This window comes from Plectropomus leopardus, chromosome 1 (genome assembly GCF_008729295.1).
Source record: "Plectropomus leopardus isolate mb chromosome 1, YSFRI_Pleo_2.0, whole genome shotgun sequence".
NCBI classification, from domain to species: domain Eukaryota; kingdom Metazoa; phylum Chordata; class Actinopteri; order Perciformes; family Serranidae; genus Plectropomus; species Plectropomus leopardus.
This window is the reverse complement of record NC_056463.1, coordinates 780,611-802,965: the sequence shown is the minus strand read 5'-3', so window position 1 is coordinate 802,965 and position 22,355 is coordinate 780,611. Positions and strand designations below refer to the sequence as shown.

Genomic DNA, 22,355 nt, shown 5'->3' with positions numbered 1-22,355 from the left:
GAAATCGCTGCGTTTCCAGCCTTTCAATGAAGAAACAAAAACAAAATACCGGTATCACTCTTACCTGCGCCATGCAAGCCACTTTATGGAGAACTGACATGTTGGTCTTAGTGGTAAACCTCGTCACGAGTCTTTTTTTCTCAGCAGCAGCTTGAGGAGTTTCAATCACGGATGGATATTGATCTGTTGATCTGATCAGAGCTGATCAGAGCTGATGGGATGGATGGATAAGAGGAGCAGCTGCTGCAGACAGAAAGCAGATAGAAACATTTAGACCCAGCGACCCAGATTACCCATAAGTTGGGTTAATGTTTCACTTTCACTGCCCCTGATGTTTTGCTGCACCGTCTGTACCCAGAGAACAAAACAAAAACTAGGGGTCAACAGATTACTGTCCTGGCAAATTATTGGAGCCGATATTTGGCATTTTGCTGATTATCTGTATCAGCATTTTATTCCAATGACTGTCAATAAAATCAATTAATTAAAAAGTGTAAAGAAAGGGTCAGCATGGGAGGAACTTTTACTTTGTAGGGAGCTGGTTTGTATTTATTCAGTTTTATTTAAAATTTCAGTTTTGATAGAACATTTTCTAAAGGCTTTTTAACAAAGTTTTGTGGTTGAGTTTATTATATTCCAAATTATAAATAGTGACAGATTTTTTTATTTCTATTGTAAATGCATACTGGTTCTGAATATCAGTTATCAGTCTCATTAACTACTGATAATTGGTGTTGGCATCGGCCCTGAAAAACCAATATCAGTCAACCCCAAACGCAAACAGTATATCCCAACTGCACTCCAAATGAATGTTCCAGCTCCAAAAATATAAAATCAAAATGTGGCGGCAGATATTTAACTGTGGTGGAGCATCACAGATAAATGAATGTGTGGGAAACCCTGAAGACTCTGCATTGGACAACTTTTTGGGCGAGAGGCTCAGCAAACCTCCCATCTTCCCTCATTATAAGATATCATATTTCTGGGGAAACTTTTCTGGGAGGAATTTTCCTTGAACTGTCATGACACAATAACTCCTGAAGATTTGAGCTTTCAGAGTCGTATCAATGCACAAGAAGCATCCACAACATCATGTTCTGTTATACCACAGTGGACAAACGTTACAACTCATGTCCAATTATTTCTGAAATCGCCTGGTTTTAGCGGTCACTGCCTGATTTATTTTTCTGGGATGTTTTTCCAAATCGCTCTAAATGACTGCAGACAGCTTGCCGAACGCCGAGCAGGAGTCATGATCAACACGTCTCATTTCTGAGCTGTTTGACACTGATGGAAATAATCACGTCTCCAACATTCTCATTTTCCTGAGCTCACCTGATGCAACTCTCCCCGCCTCTGACATCTCCCCACCACAGCGCGTATGAATAATTTATCTACATTAACACGGGAAAATCATCCCGTCAGATTACTCTGGAAACAGGCCAAAGGTGTGATGAGAGCTGCCTGTTGCCGGCTGCTCCGTAACGAAAAGTTTTATCCTTATTTACCCTCTGTAAGAAGATGTGAGTGATGGATGTGTCTGACAGTGAGAATACACTGAAGCAGGAAGCTCCAAAAGATAATTAATGGACCTGAACGTTATATAGACAGATGTTTTCATAGTCCAGTTGCCAGAAGAAAATGTTGGCATTGTACAATTCTGCAAACCACAAATGCGTTAAATTTGCACGTTTCATCATATCGTATTAATGTTTTTAAAGTGGTATAATATCTGAGCTGACTTTGTCATCAGGAGGTGGAGGTGATGGTGGACGTTGTGACGGCGAGGAGAGACCGGTTTGCTTTAGAAGGGAAAGCAGAGAGGGCGAGTTTGAAGAATTAAGTTGGTAATTTCTCACTCTGAGAGATAAGTTGGGCCCTCTCTTTGGCTTTTTGTACTTGTTTGGGCGAGTGGGTTTGCAGCTTGTCAGTGTGGTTTGGCTGTGTAGTTTTTGGGGGGGTTTTTGGCCGTGTGGTTGTTGTGAAGGAGTAACATGCATAGGCGGGGCTGACTGGAGCGCCTTACTATGATGCCGGCTCACATGCTGCATCATGATAGTTGTACTATTTGTGTAGTTAAACACCCTTTTGCAATATTTGCAGACTGTGATCTTCTTGCCTTTTTTCGCCAACTCGATTACTGCAAAGCACTTTTTTACTGGGTTACCAAAAACTTCAGCTGACCCAAACCTCTGCAGCTCGGCCATTAACCAGAACCAAGAGGAGAGAAACATCGGTCCAGTTTTAGCTGCTCTGCACTGACTGATTTTAAGGTCCTCCACCTAAGGACCAAGTTACATCGCTGACTCTCTTGTTCCTTACTCGCCTTCATGAACACTGCAGTCATCTGCAGCTGGTTTATTGGAGTTTCCCAAAAACAGCCAAAAGAAAATTGGGGATGAAGAGTTTGTCAGTTACGCCCCAAAGCTCTGAGCACACTGCCTATAGATATCAGAGAGGCCGCCTCGCTAAATATTTTTAAAAGAAAAACGTATCTCTTCCCTTTAGCCTTTACTTTGCTCTGATTCAGCTGCTTTGCAGGCTGATTTGCACTTGCATACTGCTGCACATCTTTAAGATGTTGTATTTTCCTTATTGTATGCATTTTATATACACTATTTTATGCTTATTTTATTAACAATGTCAGTGGGTTATATTTTATTTAATTTTATTTTCCATTTTCTGTTATGCATTATGTGCACTAAATTCTTAGCCTTATTTTTTCTCACTTTTACTTGTATTAAGTGGATTTTATCCATTTGAAGATGCATTATATGTATTCTATTCTGATTTTATTTTATTTTAACATGCATGTTTTATTATGTCTTTTTGTCTTTTGTGTCTTTTGATGTGAAGAACTTGGTACATTTAATTTCTTTCTTGTAAAGCACGTTGAGCTGCATTTCTTATATGAAAGGTACTATACAAATAAAGTTTATTATTATTATTATCATTATTATTACTTTCTGACTTGAGGAAGCTCAAATGCTGCCATCCTTCCTTGAAATTGGAGGATGCAACTTCTATTTCCTTCTATTTCCATATCGCCTGTCACAGAGCCTTTGCTTGGTCTTATTTATGTTGGCGAGCTGTCTCTAGTCTCAGACATGACATAGGACATTGAGGACGTTGAGGACATGGTGACGTGGCACGTCGAGCAAGCAAAGTCAAAAGTAGATTACGCCCTCTGTTGGTCAAACAGAGTTCGCAGTTTATTTTTCATTTCAACAAGTTTGAATCTCACATATTTTTTATCGATTTTTAACAGCCTCGCGATTCGTTGTTATCCCTATTGCAGAGTGAAAAAGAGAGAAATGGGGCATGTCTGGCAGCACATTTCTGTTGTTTGAGTTCATTGGCATTTTTTGATTTGAGGTGCAGTGCTCATTCTGTTCGTTCTTTCTTTACGTATGCATAAAGCACATTTCCATGACGTTTGTGTTTTGGCTCTTGTGTGCAATTTGTCCCCCAGAACAACAACTGTTATGCCACACAACAATGATTGTTATTCAGCGAGCTGACAGCAGGACGTAAAAATGAATTTTGATGGAAAAGTTTGGGAGAAAAGGATGACATAAGAACAACAACAACAGAGAGGGGGCCGAAAGCAGAGGCAGCGGTCTGCAAACAATAAGAGCAAGGACAAGCATATATGGATAAAAGCTAAGTCTAAGGCGCCAAATCAAAGTAATATATTGCTCTTCGACATCAATACATCATCACAAGGTCAGACGGTGCTGTGAAATGTCTCCGCTGTTTAGTTTGAAGCAGCAGCTGATCTCCAGTCTGCATGCTGGAAAATGACATTTGTGTCCTGAAACATCAAAAACTTTCTTCTTCTTTTCTGTCAATTATTTAAAACATATGAATAAGAAAGTGTTTTCTCTGATTATCAGTCAACACTTCCCACATGAACCTAAATGTAACTTTATATGTGAGTCTTGTAAAAGCAGCAGCTGTTAACAGTGGCTGTGTTTTAGATGAGCCAGCTGGAGGGGAAACTCTGAGGAGAAAAATATCTCTACGGAGTCATTTTCAGAAGCTCAGGCTGTAAAACTCCGTCACACTCACATCCGTCGCTGCTTTTCACCGTCAAATAAAGCGGCTGCTCACTCTTCACACCTGATGCTGCTGCCAGGCGCCTGCACACAGAGAGACGACACAGAGCTGACGATGCTCTCTGTCGTGTCATCAACTCAAACTGCAGGCTGACACTGGTTTCATCACAATACGATATCATATCGGTACTTTTGACAATGATTCGATATTTGCTGATATCACAAAAGTATAAACGCAGCTACGAGAACCTCTGTCATCGAATGTTTTTGCAGAACTCTTACTTCTTTTGTTTTGCATCTTGCATGAAGGCTCATGCACTCCTTGGAAATATTGTATTTACTGTATTCATGAGTTTTATGAGAAGTCATAATTATGAGTGGGATATGGGGAAATTTCGATGATACCTGAGTTGCTGAGTTGTCCTTGTAGCTCTCATTTACTTTTAGTAGAGTCACATTTTTCTATCTGCATCTATAAGCTGCAACAAGCAAGCAAACTTTGACTAAAAAGCAGCCGGGCCAGTATACTAACACTGATAACATTATTTTATAACAGAGTTGGGGGCAAAAGTCAATGTTTGGTCAGTGGTAAAAAACTTTGTCATTAATTCATGTATTTAATCTAAATGTTTGATCGTTTTGATCGTGTAATATGGTATTTATGTTAGCTGCTGTGCATGTAGAGTGATCTAGATTAAATATAAAAAAATATATATATAAAAAAACAAAATGATATATAAAAATATTAATGAACTGGAAACAGCTATCAACCTCTTGTTCTTTGCATTGAAATGCAACCGTCTTCTTTGCAGCTTCCATGTTGTTCCCACTTTACAACCTCAAAGCTCATGAACACAAGAACGACTTCCCAACTCGGAAACTGCGACGTTCCGACATCCCATGAACGCAGCATTTTCCTCGAGTATATTGAAAACTAACTTTTGCAGCAGATTTCGGACAGAGCGTATGCACCAGAAAAACACCCGTCCGACCAATCTTGAGCAGCTCCATTGAATGCGAGCACACAGATTGGCTGTCACAGCTGTCAATCATGGCAGAAAATCTCCTTTTTGCATAATTTAATAACTCATTTAAATCTGAACTTATCATAAAAACAAACACTTGAACAAAGATCAGGGTGATAAGAGCTACCTTCAGAGACAGAAACCATCTTTGGGAAAAATTTATTTGGCATGCACTTTGAGTTTTTAGTTTGGAGGGGCGGGCTTTATGACCTATACTGCAGACAGACACCAGGGGGCGATCCAGATTGAAAAGTTACACTTTGGGGAAGCTGTCATGTCATCCACCTTTATATACAGCCTATGGTCTTTACCTGTGGCAATTCTCAATGGTGGCGACAAATGGATGCAGACAGACAGGCAGACGCCGTTTTCTTCATTTCATTGTAGGATTTTAGTAGTTTCATCACGTTAAGGTTAAAGAAAGTTATTCAAACTCCAAGAACAAAAGCTGAAGTCACCAAAAATTTAAATTGCACCCAAAACTAAAATATTGTTCTCTGCAGCATCAAAATAAGAGGATGAAGAAATTAAAAAACAGAGGGAAAGTGCAGCGAGGAAGATGTTTAATTTGAGACTAATTCCTCCCTCCTCCCTTTAGACAGCGAGAAGGAAAAAATTAACAAGTGTGAAAATCTGCCCACTTCACCTCCTGAACAATATGTGTGAACAGTGAGAGCTGCGCCCTCCTGTTTCTGTCCTCCAAAATAATGACTCAGCACTGTCAGGATTTCTCTCCTCACTGGAGTGGATTTAGCTAAGCTTTTTCTCTGAATGGGGTGAAGTTGTGTCTCAATTAAAAAAATAACTCAAGGACAGAATGCATGTGTGTGAATGTTAAACTGTCAGCTTCCTAAACAGGTTTTACTCCGAGTGTGTTTGCACATGAGCCGCAGGTAGAGTTACTGTCGTGGTCAAAGTAGAGCAAATGAGGACAGAAGAGAAACCGAGGAAGAGAGAGATAAAAAAACGATATTAGAGAGAGATAATGAGATTGAGATAATGACATGCAGTCACAGCCCGTTCACCCTGCTGCCGCCTGACTGGTGATACAGAAGAATCTGCTGCTAAACCACCAGACTACTGAGCAGCTTCTTTCCTCAGGGGGTGAGACTCCTCGCCTCACCCTCAATACTCCACCATGAGAAATATCATTTGTTTTTATTTTCTTGTGTGCATACATAAATTACGGCTTGCATTTTGTTGTGCAACCTTGTGTTGTAAAATGACAATAAATTAACCTTGGAAAAGATAAAGAGAGAAATAAAAGAGAGAACTAAAGAGATAAACAGCCTCTTTCACTCATATGTGCAAAACAAAAGAAGTGCGCAAGCACAAATACTGGCTGAGTCAGTAAATGATTGTTATTGACACGTTCCATCATTGTTATTGTTCAGAAAAAACTTGTTGTTGTTGGTGTTTTACGTCACACGAGAGGCAGACACATTTGTGTTAAACATCACGCATCTTTTGGTTCTGCTGGAACAAATTTAAAATCACTCAACATTTCCTGAATCACAGAGCAGGTGAATTTCAACATCTTCCACTTATCATTTCAGACACACAGCAAAACTTAACAGACTAATTTAGAACACTGGACATAGATCATTGTATTGCATAAATGTCTGAGGCTTTTTGGGTTTTTTTTCACTTTACAAACTACAAAACGTCACATCCACTATCAAGCAGTCAGAGGCTTACTGGACTCTCTCTCACCTAACACTGAAGCTCTGTGGTGCACAGTGTTTCTCTCACCTGAAACGCTGAAAACTATCGGGGGCACAGTCTCCCCCCATCTAACTGAAGCTCCGATTATTTGCTGTTGATTAATGCCAAGGCTCCGGAGCCCTGAAAATGGTATTTGGGTCATCCCTAATACTGTCAAGTTCTTTTCTCAGTGTGTTGAGTTTTCACAAGAAGCTCCAAAGATCTAAACCAGCAGCAAAAATAGCCACACGTGTCCGTCTGTGCTTCAAGGGAATTAAAGACAGCAAGGTGGATGTGAATGTTTCTCACATTTATAACAAAGACAATATCTGCAGGGCTGCCCCCTGAGAGTCCCAGACTCCAATCATCAGTCCGAGACCCCTCAGGTGACTAAAGCCCCATTTCCACTGCACAAAAACACACCAATACTCACCAACATCCGGCTTTTTAATGTGATGTAGAGCTCTGATCAGGCCCAAAAATATCAACCACCCTCACACACGCTCACTGACAACTCATGCATGTTGGTGACTGGCAAAGAGTTGGGAGATGATGGTTGGCCAAAACAAAGGGTCGCTTCATGATCAATTATTAAGATAGCTATGTTTTTAACTAAAACAGCCACAAATCCTCAAACTATTCCATGTTTAAGCATTTTTTTTATATACTGTTTTGTCCAATTATCAAGATGAGCATGTTTTTTGACTAAAAATTGACAAAATTCTTTGATCTACAGTACTTGGTTCATGGCTGGACTGCAGGCTGCAGCGAGATAAAGTGGGTAAAAACATCAATAAATAGAATTTAAACAAGCAGAAAAAGAAAGCATTTATAGATTTAGCCTACTGAGCCATTAACAAAACAATCACAAAAAACACGAAAAAATTACCACAAGATTAAGGGAAAATGACGAAATAAACATAATCTCAGGAAGTCTACAATATCAACCGGCATCTGCTCAGATATAGAGCCGCGAGGAGGACGGCGCAAAACCGTGCTGCAGTTGTGACGTCATCGAAACACTGCCGATAGAATCAAGGCGTAACAGTCAAATATCCGTATTAAACAGCCAAACCCAATAGGACTGATGTAAGTCTGAGTCGGGTTCCACCATAGATATCAGGTCATATTTTTTAAGCCGACGCTCCATCATAAATGTAAACTGTAAATGCACCATGTGTGGAGATGTTTGGAGGATGTGTTTCCATGGTAACAGTTGAGTGCTGCTAGCGCTGATTGTGTGTGCATTCAGCATCGGGTTGTTTCAGCTTTTTAAAACTGTTTACGAGAGAGAGCAAGGACGCCAAGTCTCTGCCTTCTCCTCCTCCCTGCCTGCTCTTTAATCCCATCGAGCTGCTTCTCCATCATCTTTGTTATTTCGGGGAGGATTTTATCTGACTCGCTCGGGGCCATCCTCCAGCAGGGCGAGAGTTAGTTAGAGAGCTCCCTCCACCAGCAGCAGCACCTCTGACAGATGAGGAGGTGGAGGTTTAGGATGGCCAGGAGCCAGAGCTTCTCCTGGATCCATCAGTGGCGGTGGGCTGCCTGTCACATCGCTCGAAATTTATCACGAGAGAGGGAAAACAAAAAATAATTCTGACTCACAAGAACATAGAAAATGTTTGGTATGATGCTGACCTGAAGTGAAGCAATAATATAATCTTGATCTTTTCTATTTCCACCTCCGAAATAATGATCACAAACATGCCAACAGCAGCAAAATGCAAAAGATAAAATCATCATTAATTAAAGTCAAATAAATTAGATCTTACTCCTGTTGGTGAGCAGGAATTGTTTTATATTGATTCAGGAGGGTTTCTGTGTGTCGATGCTGGCAAAGTTACAGGATCTTTTTTTCAGCTCCTTTCCTAATCATTAAAACAACTCTCTGTTAGGTAAGTATTACAGAAAAAGGTGTTATCGACTTATTCAGGTTCAATAGTTGGAAGTTTGTTCACAATTCAGCTCTGCAGTGAGGTGCAGAGCTGCATTTAAAACTGTTTTTACAAAATGCCATCAGCTTTACAAAGCTTTGTCCTGAGTGAAATAACAGCCTATAAGTTAGGCTGATAATACTAATTTTAAAAAAGAAAATGGGTTTTAAATTAATCTGCAAAGTCGCAAAGTGTTCATAACAGAAATTGTCACCAATGATTTTCCAGATGGTTTCATCTCTCATCAGTCCCATCCCTAGTGGAAAATGTTGAATTTGTAAGTTTTTGCAAAACACAAATATATTGAATTTTTATGTTTCATCTGTATCATATCAACATTTTTAAAGTGACATATATCCGAGCTGACTTTGTCAACAGGTGGTAGAGGGGATGGTGGACACCTGTTACGCTGCAGACCACTGTTCAGCAAGTTGGGTTTTTTTTTTACAATCTGCTTTCCTATTTCCTGCCCAGATGGCACCATGAAAAGAGGTAGTTTTTTTTAATTGAGTCATCGCTGTGTTTCCAGTAGGGAATGAGCCCCCAAACCAGCTGTTTTCAAGCCAAAACATGATCTTTTTCTGAACATAACCAAGTTGTTTGTGTCTAAACCTATCCTGGGCTCCAGAGATTCACCATTAATCTACAGCGACTTGTGCCCTAGAGCTTCACTGTCAGGTGAGTGAGGGAGAGACTGTGTGCTTCATGGCTTCACCGTCAGGTGGGAAGAAACTGTGTGCCTGACATGAGGAGGGGGAGGTCAGGGAGAGATGGGATCCTGACCCCCAACAGTTTCATTGTTTTAGGTGAGAGAGAAACACCGAGCGCCACGGAGCATCAGTGTTAGGTGAGAGAGAGCCCAGTGTACCTCCAACTGCTTGACAGTTTTGTGACACTAAATTAGTTTCTTAAATTTGGTTGTGCATCTGAAATGACAGGTGTCCTCATTTTAAGGAAGATATTGAAATTCTCCTGCTCTGAGCTCAGGACAGATCATCACTCGGGTGAACTGTGGGGGGCTCACACGTTTGTGTTTGGGTGCTGCTCACACCAACACAGAAATGGCCCCATTTAGTTAATGAACTGTTAATGACTATTGGGTAAAATAATCATTCCTGTCACTGTGTGTGTACCAGGCGTAGCAGCAGGATCACAAACACTGAAAAGGCATTCGTCTTCTGCAAAAGGAAAGAAAAAAGAATATCCAAATGCCTACACTGAGAACCGAATACCTACCCATTAAACGAAAACCCAAATATCCGAATACTTGGGTCCAGCCCTAAACAATCTTTAACCTTGCTATGAAAGTAATTTATTTAACTGTATACTTGAGCACTGTAACCGTTTTTATTAAACTTTTTTTATAATAGTAGTCTTTGTAACTCTATTTTAAGGCAGCAGCTACTTTATTTTTAACCATAGTTGATTTAGTAGTTTAGAGATGATTTAAAATTATCAAGATATATATTGTGCAATGCAATATAGCCAAAAAACATTGTGGTATAATTTTAAAGCCATATTGCCCAACCCTATATCGAACCCTACGAGACATTGTGCACCCAAATGACCAAATCAACCTCGCTGTGACCTCTGAGCAGAACAAGACAAGAGTGAGGGCTGGGGTATGAAATAATCACTTTAAATCGTTTTAAATTCTGTTCCTATTGCTGTTTTCTCTCCATCAACATCAAGCACGTCTATGAAGCCTTCTCATGTCAACCCATCTGTCCACCACAGACGTCATGGCCTCTGCTATCTATTCAGACTGTATATTAACTATGACTCAGATCCGCCTGGCTGCTGTTACTTGTTTTTATATACTGAAGCTTTTCTGAGTTATTTTTCTACATTTTCACAGCACACATTAGTTTAAAACCCTCTGGGGGGGGGGTTCTGTTGCTTTCACTTTATTAAACGTCACACTGTATTCACTGGTCCCTCTGACCCACTTTCTCTTTGACACGTTTATTTTTTAAGCTGCTGCCTGAAGTCACTGAGCGAGGGGCGCTTTGCTAACAGGTAGGCTCTCCCTGTGCAGTTTAACATTATTTAGATTTAGGTGTTAATGCAAGAGAAATTAAGTGCTGTGGGTGGTGCAGCTGTAAGATAAAAGACAATAATAGTGGGTGTTTGCTGTCACTCATCCTCCCCAAAACTGTCCAAACAGAAGAGAGAGGCGGCACACTGAGCCGTGCAGATTGTACCATCAATATTTTAAACCTGGCATCCTCTGAGTGAGGCCCCTCCGCTGATTTGTTGGTATGTGAGAAAATGGATTCTGAAAACCGTGTGACATCTGGGAGACGGCAAAAATTGAAGCCTGCTATCCGCTGCGCTTTGTTGTGGAGAAAGAGGCTTGAAAATTGAAAGGCACTTTGTGTACCTCTGCTGCTGTCCGCCTGCTGATGGCTACATTCATCAATCACTTATCTGCCTTGACAAGGACTTCACTGAAGACTTCATTACTTGACATCAAAATAGTAGCCATTCTGCCTCAACGTGCAAACTCTGCAGCTCAGGCTTTTTTAGCAGTGCAGCTGCTGCTGGAGAGGCGAGGAGATGAGATGCTGATAATACACGACTGTACAGCGAGACATAAAAGTCGGCAACATGCGGCAAACTTTCAACCACTGAACATTTGACTGTTTGTTCATTCAGGCACAGGACGGTCCAATAGGTATTATTGTTGCTGAAAATTGTCTTAGTTTAAGGAGCTGTGTGCTGCTCTGCTTTAGAGGAAACTACCTGATAACACTTCTGATCAGGTATGTTAGGGGATTGTCCCGTATAAAAAAATTAAATGCACTGACCCTCATTGAATCAATACAAGATGTGATTTGTCATGTATTTTCATACACAAATCGTTCATTCGAATTTTGATAGGGACAATTCTGTCTGCCTAAAATATTTGTGGGCCCTACTACATGGCCCTACTGGCGATATGCAAACCTACACCCTTGCATCACTGTCAGTTTTTACTCAGCCATCTCATCACAGTGGAGGACGGGCGGGACAAATAGCACAAAAAGACCAACCATCATATCTGCACGTACAAGTGCTGAACAACAATGGAGGAGAAATAAGTCAAATAAATCATATACTGGAGGATATATTAATGTATACTTCCTCAAAATCGTCACAAAATCTCACATAGACTACAATGAAAAAAATAAGACTTTGAATTAACGTTGTTACATCTATTGTTTTTAGTATTTCCCAAATAAAAAAAAAGTTTAGTTTGAACAAACTAAATTTTTCAAGTATGTTAAATCAAAAACATCTAAATTAAACCAATGCACATTTTTACATATAATCAAGTCATGATTTCTATTTGAAGCTTTCTTTGCAGTTTGCATCAACTTATATTTTTTATTTTGGCTGAAGTCAAGCTAAAAAATATAAGTTTTTCTGGGTGTCATTCTGGGCTTTTTCCTTGAAATTTGTAATTTTTACTATTTTTCACTTGAAAATCAGTCATGTCATATGGAGAAAATACATGCTATTTCCACTAGGTGCACTGTCACAATTACTGCTGCTGCTAAATTGGTATAAAAAAAACCTAAATAAACAAAGAAAATCATATGACTTAATAATAATTTCTAAAGCTTGATTATGAAAAGTGCATTTTGTGCGCAGAGCAATACAAGTGTCTGTAATGTTAAGGGGACCCTAAGGGTTAACCACATCAAAGTTGCTACACGCAGACACTGGGAAAAGCAGGAATCTTTCCAAACATCGGCGTTACATTGTTCCCTCGCTGGTTTTGCAGGTAAACACCTTTTCTCTATGTTTCTGTTGTGTGTTAACTAGCAGCTGAGCCAGTTTCATGTTTTAGTGATGGTGAGGGGAGATATTCTGTCAGCTCATATTTGTCCCAGTTTCAGTTTTAAAGGAATGCTCTCATGTTTTCAGCATCAAATACTCATCACATATAGACTTGAAAAGGTACATGGAGTCAAAGACTGACCCAGTTTCACAATAACACAACGTCTCTGGAAACTTCTCAGTCTGCTGTGAAATACGCTCCTCTGCCGATGTGCTCGCTAGTTTTTATCCTGTCAGTTATTATTCAGTTTTAGTCCTGTTACGTTTTTTCATACTTAGGCATATTTTAGTTGTCTAAAAATCCAGGCATTTTAGTCTTACCTTAAAGAAAATTGTGAGTCTTTTAGTTCCAGTTGATGAAAACTGTTAACATTTTTGTCATTTTTAGTCGTCAAATTATATCAAACATCTTAATCAATCTAGTCGAAAGCCAAAACCAACATTTTTGGCTTTTTAACACATCTGCATTTGTAGAGCAGCCAATGGGAACGCCCTCTCTCTGAATCCCCCGTCAGTAGATTTTCTGAAAGCTGACGACAGAGTCCAGAAGAGAGGCAGAAGTCTAGTTTTCTCTCAAACCATTTAAATTACAATATGCTCCAAGGTTATTATAGGATTTTTGCACAATATAACCAAAATTATTCTGCCTGCCCTCAGATTTAAAGAACTCATCCAGACATAAAACATGTTCTGATTTGCATATTTATTTCAAACCAAGAGAAGATAAAAATCAAATTTATTTTGAGGGAAATTGCTGAGCAGTTTCCCTCAGGATCAATAAAGTTTTAAACGGTTCAACAGCTGGCCCGGGGTCCATTACTCTCTTTAAAACTATCATAAAACAATGAGGGCTGTAAACACAATAAAACATTAAAATCCTGACTGGGCTCACTGTGAGCTGCTGGTGTCATCCTGATATCACACACGCTGTACAGGAAACACAACTGAAATTAGAAATCTAAAATTTTGCCTCCTCCTCTGGTCAACTGACTTAAAAAAAAGATTTAATCAAAGTTTTCTTTTTAATTACCTTTTAGTCTTGTCTATTTTTGTTAACAATATTGCATATTGATATACTAACAGTATGTGTTGTTTTGTCTTAGTGAAAAAAAAGTTGTTGACAAACATGTTTAGTAATAATTTTAAGGCTGAAAAAAATTTGATTAATTAAAATAAACACATAAAAATATTATTATTATTATTATTATTATTATTATTATTATTATTTTTATTATATTATTATTATTATTAATAATAATAATAATAATAATAATAATAATAATAATAATAATAATAATAATAACAAAAATTAACACTGGTGCTCAGTATGTTCCAAAAATGTCTTATTTTAACTAAAATGTGGATAAATGCACAACTTCTGTTTGGCGAGTAGCTGCTTGTTTTGTTTTTTATAACCAGTTTGAACCAGTTATTTTTCCTGCTACATTATTAATTACTTATTATCACCATCATCATTAATAACAACTTAAATTTGTCAAATTTTGTGTCACATGTACAATTGTAGTCTTTTTTATGTTCAATCAAAAAATGAAAAATAAAGTTATATATTTAAAAAAAGTTAAAAAGCTCAGACAGTTGATCAATACAATAATCTGCGTCTGTTAAATTTTGTGGTGCGTTTGAAATGATATCCTTAAATATGAGATATTAATATAAGATGTTAAAATGCACCTGCTCTGTGCTGAAGGAAAGGGGCTTTTCTGTATGAAATATTTCAGCCGTGATGGTTTCACTCATTGAACTGTTCATCATCGGGGAGTGTTTATACAATCTGCTGGCAGGTTGATGTTGTTTTGATTTTATGATGTATGCAAATCACATCCTATTCATATGTGGGTTTGAAATCCAATCAGATCAAATTTCCTGAGGGTCTCAAACTATATCTCAAACTGTCCTTCAGAGAGACACACAAGACGTCTCATCCAGACAACAACACCACGGAGGGACAACGTTTACACTGTGATCACTAAACGCAGGTAAACAAATGCACAGATCCAACCTGATTAACACGAACGACCCAACTGCATCTCAGAAACTAATTTGTCTGCGTGAGTGAGTCAAGGACAGAGACAAAGACGGAGGCAACAGAGATTTAGCTGGCAGGGAGACCAAAACAAAAGCTAGATAGAGCAGTTATGAACGTGAAGGTCAAAACATGTGAGAGGCTGATGCTTTAATGCATCTCATCATCATCTCATCTAAATATCTGTCTCTCTTCTTTCAACAGTGTTTGATGCAGCGTCACTGCAAAACCGCTCCCGTCTCATCAGTCATATCGTCTATCATACGGCAGTTAGTTCTGACCCAATCTGACCGGACGAGCTGGTCCAAGACGAATTTCCCCAAGTGAATCATACCGTATGGTATCGTATCGTATACCAATTATTAATACTTAATTAGACCCATAACCAATATCTGGAACCGACATGCATTTCAAATAAAAATGAAAATATTTGTCAAAATTTTGAATCTGGAATATAACAAACTCCAACACAATACTTTGTTTAAATGCCTTGAGCAAATGTTTCATGAAAACTAAAACTTTCAACATCATATACAGCAAGTTCCCAGCAACTTGTTTTTATAAAGTCAAGTAAGAACTTTTTAATAAAAATGAATGAATAAAAATGACTCCCTGAGGTCTTACAAAGTCAGAGTTCCTTCCTTGGTGTTGGTTGAGTGTAATACGCCCATTTTGTTATTAATTAATTTTATTGGCAATTATTTAAATAAAACGCCGATACAGATAATCAGCAAAATGCCAAATATCAGCCCCAATAATCGTCCAGGCTACAATCTGTCGACCCCTACTCAGGAAAAAGTTACTTTATGAGTACCACAGGCAACAGGCCGTGATTAATCAAGTATATTCGATATATTGCTCATCCCAAAGCTACAGAGTGGTGGAATCAGTCCATTCACATTACAAAAACAAGTTCTCTCCTCACGTGTCCAATCTAAGTCCAAATCCATGCAGACTGTCTCATTTTCAGTGTCTGACGCCTGCAGCTGGACCAACCTGTCAGACTCAGGAAAGTCCTACTTCACTTATTATTTTCTGAATCCTCGTAAAGTGTTGCCGCTTAACAACATCAATGCGCTTTTCGAACGTTCGAACGCTCACAAGGTGACGACGCTTTAAGTCTGCCACCTCCTCCATAAACTGCATTTACCAACATTTCCTCCCTCAGCTCTGAGCGCCGCTTCAGTTCACACGAAGACTCCGCCAGGAAAACTGGGACGATGGTTTCTTTGATAATCTGGGGTTTATGAATTTCAAAGCGGTCGGCGTTTTACTTGTCTCCTCAATTTTAGGCAGCAACCGCCACCTGTCACCATCTAACAATTTGAGGAAATGCTCCGTGTCCTTGGGACAAAGTCAAATTATTGACTGTATTGTGGTAAATTTGCATTCAGAGGGGAAAATGGGAAATAAATTACCTCCTGCTAGTCATTCTCCAAAATGAATAATAACTGATTATGGAAGGAGAAAGTGTGTCATTTCTCCTCGCTTTTAATTTGCCGGTTGCCAAATTTCTTCAAAAAGAAACAAATATGGAAAATCAACAAGGAACAAAAGAAAACTGAAGCAAACAACAAAAGTCATGAAGAAGAAAGAGCACAAAAGGTCCAAAACATCAAAGCTGGGAGTAAAGAAAAAAACAAAAAACTGAATAAGAGCAAACAGACAAAAGCAGGCGGAAATGCCAGCCACTATCACAGCGAATGTCATTTCTGTTTGCTGTTAGATCTGCTCTCTCTTTGTGTGTTTGCGTGTCGTCTCTCTGTGTGCTTTCACTAACAGACTCTCCACACATCTGACACAAACACAAACCACTGAATTTCTAACCTTTTGTCGTCTTGAGGCTGTCGAACGAGCCGGAGAGCTCTGGGGGATCTGAAGTCTCCAGTTCAGACATCAGAAGGAAACTGAGCAACAAAGAGCCCGAATTACAAAGTGTTTCAGACATCAGGTTTTTCTGTTAAAATACAGCCAGTGAAACCTGCTCTGGACATTTTTGGAGAGTTTTAATGTCACAATGAAGTTTAGGGACTAATAAAATAATTTGCATTGTTACAGCAGCAATGTGTGTACAAGATACGCAAGCAAAGGAAAAAAACATGTAACCAGAAAATGCACTTCCTGCATAACATGCGTGTGGATGCTTAAAGCTGAAATGGATAAAAACCATGGCTGAAAACGGTGAAATATATTGCAAATTGCCACAAATAAAAGATGAACTGCTTAAACTAAAGAAGATACCAGTTTAACTGGAAGAATGTCAAAGGAAGAAGTTGATGTTAACTGAAAAGGTTAAAAAAAAAAAAGAAAATAAAGATTTAGATAACAATAGTGTGACTGCTGACACCATTATCTGCATGTACACAGGAAGCACTCTGAAAGATAACAGAATAAACTATTTCACATGACCGAATGAGCGACAGGCCAAATTTAACTACAACTATCCATGAAGTCGTCCTCTCTGATAGATATTTGTACCTGACCGAATGACTTACACAACATGAAATCTAAATAATAAATAATAGTGATTTCAATATTGACCAAAATAACTTGATTAAGATTTTTGCCAGAATTGAGCAGCCATAGTCCTACTCTTTTTTATCTTTATCTCCATAACTGTCCCACAAACACCATTACAAGTTGTATAAAATTGTTTGAAACTGTTTATATTGATCATGTTAAACCGGTTTGGGCTTTTAAAACTACTCTAGTCAGATCAATGGGCTCCATGTAAACGTGCCGACTGTCACATTTCAGACGTTTTATAGTCACAAAGCTGATTTATAAACTTCACTGGTGCCTTCAACAAGGCTCTAACTTCAGACATATCTGCTCTGCAGGCTCAGATCCTGGACTCCCTGCTCTAATATAAAGCACCAAATGTGATCAATTACCTCTTGTAGGTGTGCTGAAATGATTTTCTGAGCTCCTGGAGAGTTTCTGCCTCAAAGGTAGAAAATAATAAAAAAAACCTTGGGTGTGCTTTAGAGAAGGGTCAGTGGTCAGGTATTTAAAGAACAATGCTGGTCCTTCAATTTCTATGGCAGCCACATGGCTACGGTCACACGAAAACTTATGTAATTATGTTACATAAACTCACATTTAGCCGACTGATGAAGCTGAAGGCTGAAGCACCATCAGACTGGAACAAAAGCTACAGAACATCTATAATAAACTGTCAGCGGCACAGCGAGAGGCTGGGACCAGAAGTCACATATCGTGTAATTAGCTCACAAAAACTGATCTTTAAGGCTTTTATGGAAAGAAATACTGATTTCAGACAGCCAATACTTGCTGCAAAAGAAATCCACAAAAAGAGTAAAGACAGGCAAATCATCAAACCCTGACAACGGGTCACTCACTGGGACGACATTTTCAAAAAATGTGACTGAAAAAGTCAGAAAAGAAAGGAAAAAGTCATGTTCACATTAATGGCTTGTCACTGAAGGGCCAGAGAGCTGCTTGACATGACATGACATATGGTCCCCAATTTTCTCTGAAGACAAGCCAAAATTTCTTAAGTCCGCAAACGCTTCAGAGGACAGAAATCTGTCGGAAAAAAACCCCATAGTCCCACAGGAAACCTGATTTTATGCATCTACGTTTCAACCGTATGAGATTTTCACAGCACAATAACCACCTCAAAAAAAAATTGCAGTGTCACAGTATTATGGGATCACGGCAGTTAGGGCTGAGCAATATAAAGATATTATATCCAGATATGAGACTATATATCGTCTTAGATATTGGATGTTGTTATATGATATAAATGGTGTTTTTTGCTAATTTTAAAGGTTGCATTACAGTAAATTTCTCTACATAGACTGTTCTACATTAATGTTATTTTACCCTTTAAATGCCAGATTTTTGCCATGATGCCACTATTTTCTTAGATGAAAGAAAAAAACAATAGAAATAATTATTTTAAATATGCTAAATGCTAGGCTGACGGACATGTAATATCATGTTACTATTATAATTTTAATTCAGCTTACATTTAAGACATTATTTCCCTGTTCAAGTCAAGTCAAGTCAATTTTATTTATAGAGCCCATTATCACAAAACATGGTTTGCCTCAGAGGGCTTTACAGTGTACGACATCCCTCTGCCCTTAGACCCTCACATCACCCGAGGAAAAACTCCCGAAAACTCATCATTTTTAAATGTGCAGTAATTTGAAAAGTCTGTTTAAATGTGAGAGCTGTTAATTAATTATCAATAATCGGTCTGATTATCTGTGATGATAATTGTGGTATCACCTTGAAGATGGTTTACAGCAGGGGTATTCAACAATCTTAAACCATCTGAAACAAACTTCAGGTAAATTTAAGCACATTGTGCTGATAATAGGCCAACCTCTCCTGACTGCAGGACTCTGACTTCAACTTCTGTCAAACTTCTGTGCTGTTAATCATTTTACTCAGGAATTAAAAACTTTTGCATTGGCCTACTTCTCCTATAGCTGCCATTAAGCTTCCAACATTCCCATTTAGAGAAGGTAAAAATAAGGTCAAGTGCTTGTGGCCCCGGGCCCCCAAAACATTACATCTAATAATAATAATGAGAGCTCAGCAGGATGAGACACAGAGCGATGCGTCCTGGTGTTTCTAAATAATTCATCCAAAGTCTGATTAAAGCTGAAACTAACACAAAGTCGTCTGTAGAGTCTAAAGAAGTCACTTTCACCTCTGCAGATGTGTCTGTTTCAGACACTTTGGTGCTGTGAGGAGAAGCTGCGCTCTGTTTGTCTGTCTCACTGCGCTGCTGTCGGACCATCGGCTGTTTGATCCGCCGTGATGAAATGCTGTGGCTGTCAAACACTCAGCTGTTCTACAGTCAAAGTCCTTCACTGCATTTGGTTCTCTGCGGCGCTATTCTCATTATCATTGGCTGTTCGTGTTTTCTGTCAAAACGTGGCTGGAATACGTTCTATCAACATTTGATCGACTACGTCTCATAGGGGAAAGTTCATCATCGAGGAGATGTTATTTCGCCATTGATATCGTCATCGTTTTATTGCCCAGCCCTAAGCCAAATATAGTAAAAATGATGTTATCAGGTGAAAAATATTCAAAATGACAAATTCAGAGTCAAAAGCCCAGAATGACACCCAGAAATAATACAAGTCCTGTTTTTCTGCTCTGATGGCTGTGGGATCAAAAATGGCAGTTTGAATGGGTTTCAATGGAGCATTTTTGGACCTGAACAGTCTGAATGTAACTATTTAGTTTCCACAGTGTATTTTAGACTTATTGTAGGAGCTGAGCTGCAAATTCCAAAAATAAACAAAAATACACAGTCTTGCCAAAACATATGCCATATACATGAACACAGACACATTTTTCAAAAACTGAGAAATGAAAAGCGCATAAAATGCACCAAACAGTCCCTAAAAGTTAATCACTAATCACCTAACTGTAGAAAACATTAGTGTACATTAAAAAAATGTTGATTTGTAGCTGAAAGCTTTAATTTGCTGCTGGTTAGAAAATTCAAACATAAGTTACATCAGAGAAAATACAGCAGAGAGCGAAAAGTGTGCTAACCAACCCTGGTCTCCAATTTGTCCCCTTCAACTGCAACATTAAAGAGAATTTAATATCACCGACCGTTGTGAGTACTTATTTTATGCTTAAACTTTTCTACACTGCAACACTGCAACTTAAACTTCAGTAAAAAATCTGAGTAGGCTATGACTTTAATCACTGACTTTGTACATTTTGAAGTCGTTATTTTCACTGAAGGCTCAGGTCGAAGGTGCAGAGGCCAACAACAGTTCGTGCTGCATTCACGTTTTTACAAACACGTCAGGTCTGTCCTGACTGAACCGAGAACCAACACATGAGGACACGGTGTCTTTTCATCGCCTGCGTCCCACAGCGTGCAGCTCTGCAGGCTGTGATGACTCATGTGACTGCAGCTGGGTTCAACTGTCACCGAAAAATCACACAGATGTCAGCAGCAGCAACAAATTCATCTGAAGAATGAAATAAAGCTGATGTTTCTGCCTCAAACAGCCTCGTCTACGCATACCAAAAAGGTCAAGAGCTGCTGATGGATGCAATGTGTCAAAACGTTCCTAAATGAACTTTATTTGAATGAACTTTCTTTAAAACGACATGTATGAGGTGATAGAAAGCTAAAAAAAACAACTTCATAATATCTGGTCTTCATTTTAATTCAGTGCAACACATCAAATAAAGACATTTGCAAAAGTGGTTGAAGCAAAATAAGAGATTTTTTATTTTATAATGTTACTGTTGTTACTGTATGTAACCTTTATATCCTAATTTTATTTTCTCTTTTTTACTGTAACTGTAATTCTATGTAACCTTCTTTTTTTTACCATAACTTATTGTATGCATGTTAAACATTATTGTATGTAACTTTCCTAGCTTCTTTTTTCCCCCTTTTCTTTATTAAAAGTATAACTGATATGAAACATCAGTTATGCATTTTGTTTATAACCTCTGAAACCTGAGCAAATTATTCTGATTTCTTTCAAAAACATTAGGCAACACTGACAAGCTTATCAACAAGACATGGCCCAAAAACTGGCAAAAAAAGTTATAAAAATACAAGAAAACTACCGCAAAACAAGCAAGAATAATTTCTAATAACCCTCCCCTATTTTTTAAAACATTTTTTAGATGAAATTTGCTGAAATTTGTGGGACATTTCTTGCAAAGTTGCTAGTTGTTTTTTTCTCCTCAAAAAAAAAATCAAACCAATCAGTTCACTTTTCAAAGGGTCATTTAAATCACACAAGGTGTGTGAACACAGCACCAGAAAACTGATGTAAGTGCAGGCTTCAAAGGGTTAATTTGCTGCATGGTGCAGCTCCCTATCAACAGTTTATTTACTGACTTCAAATCAAGATGTTGTCTGCTGACTTATATCACTGACTGTATGGATTTTATATTTAAAAAATATATATAACCATACTGATAATGTCAGAGGTAATTTTGTAATAGCCACTACAAATAAAAAGTACATAAACATATATGGATAACTCAGTCAGAATTAAGAGCACCTTTCAGTGTTCTGCTCCTTTTAAAAAATCAGGTTTTTGATGAAAATGTGTACAAATTTAAACTCAAAATAAGCAGACTTTCTGTGCCATCGATGAGAAGCTAATTGATAAAAGCGCTCGTTCGTAGGAGCAGTTCTGGTGCGTCGGGACTCTCCGCTAGTCTAAGCTCTTTTCAGAGTCACATCTCAGTCAAGTTTGAACATACATACATGATACACACATTTTTACATTTAGTGTGACTTAAACCTACCGAGAATGCAATTTTCTCCGATGCCCATCACGAGGAAACGTCCGTAAATTCGCTTAGAAGTCAAAGGAAAAAAGACGCTCGTCACAACTCCAGACTTGACTGAGAATTATCACGTTTTAAAGTTTTCTTCGGTATAAAAGTTATCCGGTGATATCTGACCGTGTTTTTATCTGTACACCGCAAACAAGAGCTGCTTATAGACTATTCGGCATGGTTTTTATGGAGCTACTTTGTTGAAATCTTAATAAATACAGGCCAAAATGAGGAGGATGAAACTGTTACTAACACCGCCAACACTATGACAACATTGCACTGCACCGAAAGCATGATGGGAAGTATTTCAAAACTTAAAACGCGATTTTCCCGCCGAATCGAAGTAAGAAAAAATCAAATAAAAATAAGTCATTACTGAAAATTAATGAAAAATCAATAAAAAAACGAACAAATTATTTATTAATATTAATATATTAATACAAAATAT

At 38.4% G+C, this 22,355-nt stretch overlaps 1 long non-coding RNA gene across 1 annotated transcript; it reads right to left on the bottom strand.

Moving 5' to 3' along the window:
- Nucleotides 1-212: 212 nt before the first annotated feature.
- On the bottom strand, nucleotides 213-22,148 carry LOC121942372. Its single transcript, XR_006105802.1, has 3 exons — nucleotides 21,875-22,148; nucleotides 16,418-16,497; nucleotides 213-243 (listed from the first exon to the last, which is right to left on the bottom strand). It is a non-coding gene; the product is annotated as an uncharacterized LOC121942372 (long non-coding RNA).
- Nucleotides 22,149-22,355: the final 207 nt, after the last annotated feature.